Source organism: Peromyscus leucopus, chromosome 19 (assembly GCF_004664715.2).
Source record: "Peromyscus leucopus breed LL Stock chromosome 19, UCI_PerLeu_2.1, whole genome shotgun sequence".
NCBI classification, from domain to species: Eukaryota; Metazoa; Chordata; class Mammalia; order Rodentia; family Cricetidae; genus Peromyscus; species Peromyscus leucopus.
The window spans coordinates 76,093,988-76,106,673 of NC_051079.1; the positions used below are offsets into that span (position 1 = coordinate 76,093,988).

Consider the following 12,686-nt stretch of genomic DNA (forward strand, 5'->3'; position numbering starts at 1 on the left):
ATTCATAAACAAAAAGTAAGTCAATGGATGAGACTATTATTTTTGCTTTAGTAAAACTTCAATATGTCCTCTTTTTTTATCTATGGAAAAGAACATTTTGTGAATCAGACATGAAATTTTTATGCTGATATATACAAGATTTTACACACAGTCTGAAGAGGTGGCTCAGCAGTTAAGAATACTGGACTGCTGTTCCAGAGGTCCTGAGTTCAATTCCCAGCAACCACATGGTGGCTCACAACCATCTGCAATGGGATCAGATTCCTTCTTCTGGTGTGTATGAAGACAGAGCAGTCATATACATAGAATACATGAATAAATAAATAAATCTTTTAAAAAAACAAAGGAAAAAAAAGAAACAAAAACAAAAATAAGATTTCACACACACACACACACAGAGTCATGGTCTACTAGCATTACATATTCGAAATTTAAATGACAAGAATGACAAGCCTATTTTCAATAGTACATCTCCTCCCTACTCAATCTGCGGTCCACAGCTAACCATTGTAATCACTCCCTTGCAGACACCCACTCAGTTTCCTCCCTCTACTCCTACACTAGAGCAGCAGTTATGTCTTTACCTAGGCCACACCTGCATAGCTAAAAATGGCCGGAAAAACAGGCATTCAGATTGGTCTCCTTTAGTTCTCAGGGCCATATATCTGAGGTTAATTTTTTTTATTTCTTGTTGAATTAAAATAAAAAAAAATTTTATTCATTTTACATACCAATTACAGATCTCCCCCTCATCCCTCCTCTCGCTCCACCCCTCATCCCTCATTCGCTCCTCCAACAGGCTAAGTTCTCTCATGAAGGGACAGCTAAGCCTGGTATATTCAGTTGAGGCAGGATCAAGCCCCTCCCCACTGCATCAAGTGTGAGCAAGGTGTCTGACCATAGGTGATAAGATCTAGAAAGCAGGCTCATGCATGAGGGATAGACCCTGATCACACTGCCAGAGGCCCCTCACACAGATCCAGCTACACAACTCTCCCATATGCAGAGGGTCCAGTCCAGTCCCATGCAGGTTCCACCAGGAATCCACCAGGATGACCCCAGATTAAACTACTAGCCACAGCGATGAGCGTGACTGAACTGGCCTACCCTGGTAATCAGATTGGTAAACACCCTGTCATCACAGAACCTTCATCCAGTATCTGATGGAAGCAGATGCAGAGATCCACAACCAAGCACCAGGCGGAGCTCCGGGAGTCGAAGAGAGAGACGAGGGATTATAGGAGCAAGCGGAAGCGGGGTCAGGATCATGATGGGGAAATCTACAGAGACAACTGAACCAAGCTCAAAGGATCTCACGAACTTTGGATCGACAGCTGAAGTTAATTCTTTTTTTTTTTTTTTTTTTTTTTTCGAGACAGGGTTTCTCTGTGTAGCTTTGCGCCTTTCCTGGATCTCACTCTGTAGCCCAGGCTGGCCTCGAACTCACAGAGATCCTCCTGGCTCTGCCTCCCGAGTGCTGGGATTAAAGGCGTGCGCCACCACCGCCCGGCTTTGAAGTTAATTCTTAATGTTACCTAGAAATCAACTTTTTTTTTGGTTCATTCTCTTTTGTTGCTAACCACTCCACCCACATCTTTCCTCACGTTTAAATATTCCATCTTCAATCTCAGCTGATGGCCCAGCTCTAATTCCAGAGAAAATAAGTCATCAAGAGGAAACTTCATGGCTAGGGATAAAGCTCAGCTGTGGAGAGCCTCCCCAACAAGCATGAGGTCCTATGTTTAAAGCTCAGCACCCAAAACTGAAGGAAAAGAGGAAATGGTAGATTTTTACCATGTGTCAATCCACTTAGCAGTATCTGCTACACAACGACTCCTCAACTCCTTTCTCAAGGCACTACAGCAACCTCATCTCCTAACAATTTTCCCCTTTGCTGGATCATTAGTAAAAATGTTATTTCTCACATAAATATCCCACTTTCTGCAAGCCATGTTCCCTAGAACAGTTCCCCTCACAGCAGTGGTCACCAGAGACCTTTGTAAAATCAGCAGCAATAATTCCTACTTTCCACAATCTCTTAACCAGCCACAGCCATCTCCATCACAGTACATGCAGCCCAGGGCTAACTGCTCAGTCCTTACCCAAGATGCTACTGAAACTTGTCAATACATTTGTGCCTTTGCTACAAGGGCACCTCACTTTTAGACTCCCTTGCTGGTTTCCCTCCAGCCTCTTCTGGATGGAACTTGAGACAAAGAGCAAATATTTCCTATGATATTATATGTGGTTTGAATTAGCAAGTGCCAACACAGGTGTAAAATGGGCATAATAGATTTAAATGTCTGTATACACCAAAAGACAACACTGAGTTGGTAGATTGTGTACCACTTTTCTTTTTGGAGACTGTACCTCACTTTGTAGCCTGTGGTCTGGAACTCAGTATGTAGACCAGGCTGCCCTCAAAGGCATAGGGATCTACTTGATTCTACCTCCGAGTTCTGGAGTTAAACGCATGAGATATCTACTACTTTTTTAAGTGCAACCTGTTAATGAATAAAGTAATTAAGGAAAAATGAACACTCATGTCATTAATTTTTAAAGGCTAGCTGCATTAACTTTTTTGTAAGTGAACATTTATTTCCTGTTGAATGTAGCAGGAATGTAGTAAATGGGGTTATAATAAAAGATTCTTAGAAAAGTGCATGTAAAACTTGCTCTGCAAGTTAAACATACAAGTCTCTCTGCATGCTTTAAAGATGAAGGCTATGGTAAACCTTACAATTTCCTGAATGATTAAAGTATCTTCCTAGATATGGCAGGTGACTTTCAATCACACCAGAGTTTAAACCAATCAAGTGACTTAGATTACAGAGTGGGAACTTTTAGCCCCACCCCGACATCATAGAGGGAAGGGATGAGTTAAGAGACTGATTGGACACTATACACACTCTTTAACTGGATCACCAACTTCTGGACACAATAAGTATTTGGAGAGTAGGGCATGTCAAGAGGGCATAGGAGCTGCAAATCACACACAACACCTCATCCCATGCAGCCTTTCTCCCCAGCTGTTCCTGGCATGTAATCCTTATAATGAATCAGTCAACTAAGTCTTTTACTGAGTTCTACAAATTAACTAATCAGAAGAGGTCCTCACTAGGAACCTCTGACTTAATGGCCAGTCAGCAACATGGCAGAGCCGGCCAGGACGTCAAGCTGGCATCTGAATGGGGAAAGTCTGTGGACTAAGCTCCTACCCGTGGGGTCTGTGCTACTCTGGACAGTGTCACAATGGAAAACACCAGTTTTCATGTTGGAAATTGATAACTGTACTAAAAATACATGGTAACTAACACACCTACATACCTGGGCCAGATAAAACAACTAACAGACATTTCAACAAACTGTTTCCTCAATAATAAACCAGTGGCACCTGGGCAACACTGATAAAGGAAATCATGAACATGCTACCCAAATTACTATCAAAATCCTAACGATCCCCACATACCCATTTTATTGACTAAGGCACAATTACAGCTGACTATTTGAAAAGATCTATTGTAATACTCAGTGATAAGTTATGTAATGTCATAAACCCTGTTCCCTGTTATAAATGTAACTGTTTAATAGAATTTACTAATACACAAAACTGACAGTTGAAAATTAAAATCAACTAACATTTTAATAAATGTCAACAGAATGGTATTAGCTGAAATATTTTACATTCTCCAAAATGCTCACCATTTTCACTGCCCACAAAATCAGTGTGACTTTTCTGATGAAGCTGCCAAGTAGATAAAGTTCTTTAAGAATTCTGGACAAACTGAACAATTACATAAAAATCCAAAGATCTGTATTTTGTCAGCTTGTTTTTATTCTGGAGCAGAGGTAGTATAGCAAAATAATGCTACTAAGTGATTTGTTCAAGAATTTGCATTTTCTCTAGAGATGTAATTTGCTCATAAATAAAAATCTCTTCAATATACCAAACTATTATAGTCAAAAAGTTTAACTCAGATTCCTTTTTTTCCCTCCAAGACAGGGTTTCTTTGTGTAGCCTTGGCTGTCCTAGAACTAGCTCTGTAGCCCAGGCTGGCCGTGAACTCTCAGACATCTGCCTGCCTCTGCCTCCCAAGTGCTGGGATTAAAGGCAATCACCACCACTGCCACTACTCCCTGGTACTTAACTCAGATTCTGAAAGACAACACAGACATACAAATAATGACTAAAAAGAAACAAATTGCTGAAGTCTATAGATCATACAGAAACTCCAATCTAAAAAGAAATTTGTTCATCTTTCAAATGTTTTTCCGTATAGAACACATAATTCTTATTATCTCTGCCATAAGTTATGAGCTTTATGTTAAAAAAAAAACCCAGCATTTTCTAAATTACACTTAAATTAAGAATGAGATTTTAGAATAACAGATTTACTATTAAATTTTATCCATTAATCTTAGAGCTCAGAGGATCTCAGAGAGTAGTAATAATCATTTAAACAATGCAACCCTACTAAGCAAAAAATTTAACAATCTCATAAAAAGATTGCTTGCTTTGTAAACAAATTATCTAAAATAATCAATTACTGAGAATTCCCAAAGATGAGGTCTCCTTCTACCTTTTTGTCTGTTTGTTTGTTTGTTTTGGTTTTTAGAAACAGGGTTTCTCTGGTAGCCCTGGCTGTCCTGGAACTTGCTCTGTAAACCAGGCTGGCCTCGAACTCACAGAGATCTGCCTGCCTCTGCATCTGCCTTCCAAGTGCTGGAATTAAAGGCATGCACCACCATGCCCGGCGTCTACTTACTAAATAAATGATCCAAGTTGGGCTAGTGAGCTGGCTTAACAGGTAAAAGATGCTGACATTGCCAAGCCTGATGGCCTGAGTTTCAGTCCCCAGAACCTAACCAGTGAAAGGAGAGAACCAATTCCTGTAAGTTGTCATCTATCTCCACATGTCCACCGACTGGCCTCTCCAAAACAATACAACTTAAACTACTCATATTGATCAGTGCAGCTTAACAGGCTTTGGGCAGGAGATGCAGAATGTGGTAAAGTGCTTGCTTGCCTAACATGGATAACCAAGGCCTGGGTTTTTGCTCTAACACAAGGGGGAAAAAGGAGGGGTGGGGGGGCAAGCCAGCTTGTGGTGATATTGTGTTCCCCAAAATACTGTGTACCTGAATAAACTTATCTGGGGTCAGAGAACAGAACAATGACTAGACAGACATAGAGACCAGAAAATGGTGGCACTCACACCTTTAATTCTAGCATTCTGGAGGCAGAGATCCCTCTGGATCTCTGTGAATTCAAAGCCACAATGGAAACAACCAGGCACGGTGACTCACGCCTTTAATCCCAAGAAGTGGTGACAGGAAGCAGAAAGGTATATAAGTCGTGAGAACCTGGAACTAGAGCCTCTGTTAAGCTTTCAGGCTTTGGAGCAACAGTTCAGCTGAGATCCATTCAGATGAGGACTGAGAGGCTTCCAGTTTGAGGAAATGAGATCAGCTGAGGAATTGGCAAGGTGAGGTTAGCTGTGGCTGGTTCTGTTTCTCTGATCTTTCAGTGTTCACCCCAATATCTGGCTCCTGGTTTTGTTTTTATTAAAAAGACCTTTTAAGATTCATGTTACACCAGCTAGCTGCTAGTTTTATGTGAGGTCCTGATTTATTAACCATATAGTTTTTGAGCAGAGTATGTGATACAGGCCTATAATCCTATCACTTGAGAGGTTGGGGCACAAGAATGAGGGGTTGAAGCCAGCCTAGACCACAGTGAGTTCCAGTCTTGGCAAGATAGCAAAACTATTTCAAAAAACAAGTGGCAACAAAAATCTCCATCGCCAACAAAAATGAGCATACATGTTAACTGCTACTTTCTTGGCTGGAGTTTCTATTGCTATGATAAAATACCATGATCAAAAGCAATTTGGGAAGGAAAAGGTTTATCTGGCTTACACATTCTGATCACAGTCCATTACAGAAGGAAATCAGGGTGGGAACTCAAGGCAGGAACCTGGAAAAACTGGAACAGAAGCCATGAAGAAACACTGCTTACCAGTGCTCCTTATGGTTTGTTCAGCCTTCTTTATCAACCAGGACCACCTGCCCAAAGTGTCACTGTTCCCAAAGAGCTGGGCCCTCCCACATCAATCATTAATCAAGAAACTGTACTACAGACTTACCTACAGGCAAACCTTATGGAGGCATTTTCTCAATTTAGAGTTCCTCTTGCCAAATAACTGTAGCTTGTGTCCAGTTGACAAAAATCTGATGAGCATACTACCATTCCCCCATACACAATGAAAACCTGAAAGCAAAAGAAAAGTATGACCCATGAGAACAATGTGAACTGGTAGAGACAAGCCTGAGCTGCAGCACCCAGCTCAGTGATAGTACACCTGCCGAGTATGTGCCAATTCCTGCTTTCCAGATCCAGCACTGAAAAAAATAAGTAAGTAAATTCAGTCGTAGAAGGGAAGAAAGAAGAAATAGGCCTGAGAAAAGATCACAAATTTGAAACAAGTCCAAGGTTATTTTTTTAAAGAGGTGCAGGAGGGCAATAAAGCCAAAATTAATTGTGAAACATTTATATATAACAAAAAACGCCCCCAAAAGATTGACATGAAAAACTGAGAAAATAACTAATAAATCAATCAACCCGGGACTTCCTGTAGCCAACAAAGAGCTTCAGAGAAGTAAAAAAAAAAAAAAAAATCATAAAAACTAGGGGAAGAAATTACAAAGGAAAGTTTAAAGTCTTTTAAGTTTAAAATCAACGGAATATTACATTCTATGAATAAAAGAATAAGGACGAGACATACCACTGAGAAGCTTTAGTATTTACTAGATAATACAAAAACAACAAAAGACTTCTGAAGACACACAGCTACTATAAACAAGCAGTAGCTGCCCCAAGGTAACAGTGAAGGCCGGAGACAATGGCATTGCTTTCAAACCTCCAAGGCCATCACCACAACAGTTCAGTGGCTCTCCTTGAATCTTCCACATTCCCTGGCATTCTTGCAAGACTACAGGATGGATTCTGGGTAGTGGATTAACAGTGAATCAACCTGTTATCCTCTCCACTTGTCTGGAGTCATAGGACAGCAATTGAAGAAGAACAGACAGACCCAAAAGAAGTCACAAGGATCCCATGCCTCCAAAAACTAGGAAAGCAAAAAGCCAACTGTCAATCTTCATAACACACTGAGATTTTAGGGTTAATCCATGAGTGCCACATAACCTATTTCTGAGTAAACTGTACCTAAAATTCTATACATAGCCAGACTATAAACCAAATACTTGGAGTAAGCATTTCCTGACACACAAGACAAAACCAGACAGGTACTGCTTCCTCCCTTTCCAAGAAGTTTCTACAGGTGTGAGTTCCAGCAACTCAAGGAGAACAAGGGATTCCCCTGGCCAAACAACTTCCAGACTAATACATGGGCTCTTTCTGTCCCTGCTTCTATATCTCCCCTAGCCAAACCCAGGCGATTGTCCATGAAGACAGAAGTACAAATGCCCAACTTCCAGGGTTAAATTAAACCACTTGTATCAATATCAAGAAGAGTTATGTGCATGAGATGCCATGTTGAAATCCTATAGAGAACTGATATACAAATAGGCTAACTGCATAAACATTGGTCTGAATTTATTTACTTATTTATTTAATCATCTGTAAAAGAATGAAGTCTGATCATAATCTGTTGAATTCCTTCTAGCCTGAAATTACAATTTTACAGATGTATAAAAACACAAAAATCAAGACACTTCCTACTTGTTTATATATTCCACCAGTCTGTGATATTTGGTAACATCATTCCCTAAATACGGGAGCTGTTTTTTGTTTTTGGTTTTCATTAAAAGGGATGGCAACAGACAAGTACTCATTGAAGAAGGTAATATTTCAATTGAAAACAGAGCTTGCTGGGTGTAACACACGCTTTTAATCCCAGCATTCAGGAGGCAGAGGCAAGTAGATCTCCTCTGTGAGTTCCAGGACAGTCTGGTCTACAGAGTGAGTTCCAGGACAGGTTACACAGAGAAACCTTGTGGTGGTGGCAGTGGTGGTGGGGGGGGGGGCAAAACAAACAAACAAAAAAACCAAAGCTAAACTTTTGGAATAATGTATTATAAATATCAAAACAAAATTTGCACAAGGAAAGTAACACACATGCAAAGTAGTAATCACCAATGAGAACTTATCTTAACCTCAGTGTGTTAACACAGTTGCTTCAACCATTTGACACTTCTGACACTATGGGCAGGATAATGTCTACAGCAAAGACTGGCTCTCTGAAGAACTTAGTAAACCAACCTAGCCTGTGTAATTATAAAGATCAAAACTAAATGATTTAAGTTTTGGTAAAAATCTTTTATCTAATAGGAGCCACGCAATCCTATGCCTTTGTAAGGAGGTAGTTTAAACACAAGTTCACACTGCCACTAAGGTCTTCAGACATCTTATATTCCATCATTTCTTTCTTTTCTTCTCTAATGTCCAAGAGTTGGCTATGGGAAAATGGGATAATCAGTCTTCAAAACCTTTTCAATAATTTTAAGACAATACTTTAGTGTGGTGGCTATAAAGAGGAAGACAGCTTCATACACGTCAAGGAACTTCACACCATCTAAGAGTATTAAGCCAACAGTCAAGCTCCACTGGCACCCATGCCATGACCTGTGCACCCCTGCCACACATACAGCACACACACACACACACACATACAGCAGCTTGTACACTACCAGTTATCCATGCAGATGCCCAGTTGCTTCCCCCTCATGCCCATTTCTCTTGCTACTGTCTTACACCCTTTTCTCATATTGGCTTCTTTAAGAAGAATGTCTGCATCATACAGAGACATTGCTGGTTCCTCAGCATATTCCTGTTGACCAACCCAAGCACATTTTAAACTAATTATTACTATCATCATTTGCTATATTCTAAACATCAACCTAGTCACATGCACTCTCAATTTTTCATCTCACCTCAGAAACTAATGCTTTACAGATAAAACAAAACTTTTAAAAAAGCTATTCTATAAAATCAAAATGTTAAAATTCAATCTAGATTTGTACTCCAATGAAAGAATGCTGCAATCAATCTTCTAAATGTCTGGCATGTCTAATTACAAATTGGTTTTTCTTTCTTGCTTGATTCTCTGTTGAAAACTGCGGCTGCCAAGAGGTTCCAGATAACTAAGGCCTGACTTCACTAAGCTATGTAAAGGAACAATGAGGAAATATGCTACAGAATAGTTACTTTCCACACTGACAAATAACCACCCTTATGAAAGTGAGCCAGATCTGTCCATCTGTGCCCTAAGCCAGTTTGGTTCATGAGAAACTCACACACATTATGCTCCACAGGGACACAGTTCTCTGTGAAGGGCTGTTTGGGTCATATGGATACTGTCATGATGTATTCACTTGAGCAGATCAGCTGGGACAAAGACAAACAGCACACAATATCAAAGGCTACCTAATATCTACACACCGAGCTTCCTTCGTTCGTGTGGTGAGTACTACATATACTTTCTGCACACTAGGTCCCTGCTCAGTATGCACGTTCCACAGGCTATGTTAAGGACACAAAGGGGAAAGTAGCTATCACAGGCATACTACCCTATGATCCTGTATGAGAACAGAGCAGAAAGAAGAGAACAATTAGACAGCATGTCTGAAGGACACATGCCAATTTGTTACTCCAAGGTACTTAGGAAGGTTCTCTGAGGTGGACACTGGCTATAAGGCCTAAGACTAAACCTCCCACACAAGTAGCCACTGGTGCACATTTACCTTCCCATGTTCTGTAACACTGAGAGTTAACGGAACCAGTGTATCAAGGCTGGGTGTTGGAAAGCAGCATGGAATGTTGAGGAATGGAAGGGCCGTGCTATGACTATGGTATAAGACAAGATGCAAACCTACGCAGAAATCCTGTAGCCCAATTAAGAGTTTGAGTTTACTTCAAATAAAATACATACTTAATATAACTGTGAGATAGATTTAGATCCACTTGAGGATAAGACTCAAAAGATCCAAAGTCTGTTCAAGGTCACAATGCTAGCAAATGAACACCCTAACATATGTCATTCTGTGTGCAGTATGGAAAGGAAAATCTTAAATATGGTCATTCAGATATCAACAAGACAGCCAGTTTAAGACAGCCACACTCTGATTCCTCATGAAAATAATAATCTTACAAAAGTAGAGGTACCAGATATCAGTGCCACCTTTACGACTACAAGAGGTCAGAAGAGAAGCCTCACTCTCCAGTGCCGTACACATGTGTGTATCATCCTGTTTCTGGTGAACACATTTTCTTGAGAGTGCCAGTGACCACCAAGAACTCAGAAATGGACATAAAGGCTTTGTCTCCTTTCCATGTACCTCAGGACTTCTAAATAAAATCACGCAATTACCTCTGTAAGCAAAATGAGAGATTCTCTTGCTAACACAAAGTTTCCTAAAACTGTTCACAGTGAAAAAAAATAGCAGGTTTTCTCTAAGGATAAAGTTACACAAGAAGGTCACGAAGGCGCTTGGTTTCTATTCTCTGAAAAGACAGCTCTTAAAAACAACGGCTTCTCCATTCTACAGCAAGACTGGAGAAGGACATGGGAAGGTAAATGTCTTGGGATCCAGTTGGTACAGCAGCACTTTTCCACACCACACCCTGTGCTGCTTCGGCTGGCACCCAAATCCCTGCCTGGCCACTCCCTGCAGGTGTCCTAAGGGGGGGGGGCACTCAGAGGACTCCCTGGTCAGAAGGGAAAGGAACAGGGCCAGGGACCAATTCAGAGGATGTCTTAAAAGATAAAAGGGAACAAGCAGTGTCTTTAAAGAGATGCTAAATGGAGTCCTAGAAAAACTAGAGGTTCAGGTAAATAACTTGGCACATCCTGACCCGGTCCAGCCCTGGATAATAAACTCTCCTACATCCCTGACGAAGCCCACTGTCCAGAAGTCATGCCCTCAAATAAACAAGGGTTCGGGAGAATGGTTATGGTGACCTACTTTCCTGGGGCAGGGACGGACCTTACACCTTCTTTCTTCCCACAGCCACACACGCAGCACTGAGGAGAAATCGGTGCAGAAGAAAGCCACAGATTATATACACTACCTCTCCTGAATTTCATCCGCGAAGCCTGTAAGCAATACCACTCGTGGTTTTCACTGCCTCCACGGCACTGAGAATTCCAAGTGAAATTCATTCATTCAAGTAAACTACGTGGATTCCACTGTGGGAGTTGGTGGGTTAAAAGTAAACTGCTGCCCTACCGTGGCTGATGTTTCACCTTTGCGTGGGGAAGGAGTTTACCTTTGTTTGATTATAAGTTTATCTTTATTCCAAGGAACACTGTAAATTAAAACCTGTATCTGGGAAGTCTCCCGAGTGTTAAATCACATTATAATTCTAACTGGTATCCTGCACAGTCCTCGGGCACAGCAGCAGCATGCTGCCTTGGTGAGACCTTCAGGAATCCCACGTTATCTCCCCACCGGAAGCCCGAGTCCCACCTCCGTCTCACCGGCCTCCAATTACAAAAAAGTGGGGACGGGAACCCCAGATCGCGTTCTGACTGCACACTAAGTTGGGTGCACACAACTCTTCCAAGTTTGGGGCCAGGCCCTGCTCGCTCGCCCGCCCGCCCGCTCGGGGGCCACGGCCATGGTGTGTACCTGAAGTTGCCAACTCGGGGCGCCCAGGCGGGAGGAGGGCCTGTGCGGGATCGGGGCAGTGCAAACGCCTCCTCGGCCGGCCCTCCTCCCGCGGCCCTTCCGCCGCACCCCGCTCCACTCGGCACCTCGGGCCCCGGGCGCCACCCCCGGGGTCCGGACGGCCGCGACGATTCCCCGGTCCCGCTCCGGCAGCCCCGCCGCGCCCGGCCCGGCCCGGCCCGCAGGCCCCGCCGCCCAGGCCTCGCCGAGCCCCGGCCTCGCACAGCCGCGGGCCGCGGGCAACAAAGGCGGCGGCGGCGGCGGCGGGCCCGGCGTGGAGCCGAGGGTCGGGGCGCGGGCCTGGGCCTCCCTCCCTCCTCCCCCCGCTCGGCCGCACGCGACCCCGCGGCTCTCCCCGCCGCCCCCCCCCCCCCGACCACCACCACCACCACCCCTCGCGCCGCTCACCCTGCGGCCGCCGGCTCCGTTTCCTCCCGGCGGCGGCGGCGGCGGCGAGTGCCGCGCTCGGCCCTCCTCAGGCCGCTCCTCCTCCCTCCTCCTCTTCCTCCTCCCCGAAGGGAGGGCGCGCGGCCGCGGCCCAGGCGGGAGCGGAGCCGCCGCACAGGAGCCCCGGCCGCCCGCGCCCTCGGCACAGCCCGGGAGGCGGGGCGTCGGGGGTGGGAGGGGGCTCCGGGGGGCGGGGCCGTGGCCGCGGGTGCGAGCGGCTCCGCCCCTTTCGGAGCCAGCAGCCCGGGCGGGTCTCAGTCCTCAGGGGCTGCAGGTAGAGGGTGGGACCATGGCTCTGCAATCCTTCCCGGGACTCCCAGGCCGCCTTGAGCCCCCGTCCACGCTCAGCCACAAGTGGGAAAGCCTTCCAGCACCTACTCTGGCTTGGTCTTCGGGACAGCTTAAGAAAACTAGGCGCTTATCCCTTCTGTCAACTCATTTACCCTTCTGTGGAGTTATTTTCAGTAGAATTCCTGCAATTAATAGGGTATAGGGGTGTGTGTGTGTGTGTGTCTGTGTGTGTGTGTGTGTCTGTGTGTGTGTGTCTG

General features: G+C 44.0%; 1 protein-coding gene across 1 annotated transcript in view; it reads right to left on the minus strand.

Moving 5' to 3' along the window:
- Nucleotides 1–12,276, minus strand: part of Socs6 (suppressor of cytokine signaling 6) — a 32,946-nt gene extending 20,670 nt beyond the window's left edge. The window contains 2 exon segments of the mRNA XM_037197238.1: nt 6,147–6,271; nt 12,100–12,276. The gene's annotated coding sequence lies outside the window, so the exon portion shown is untranslated.
- Nucleotides 12,277–12,686: the final 410 nt, after the last annotated feature.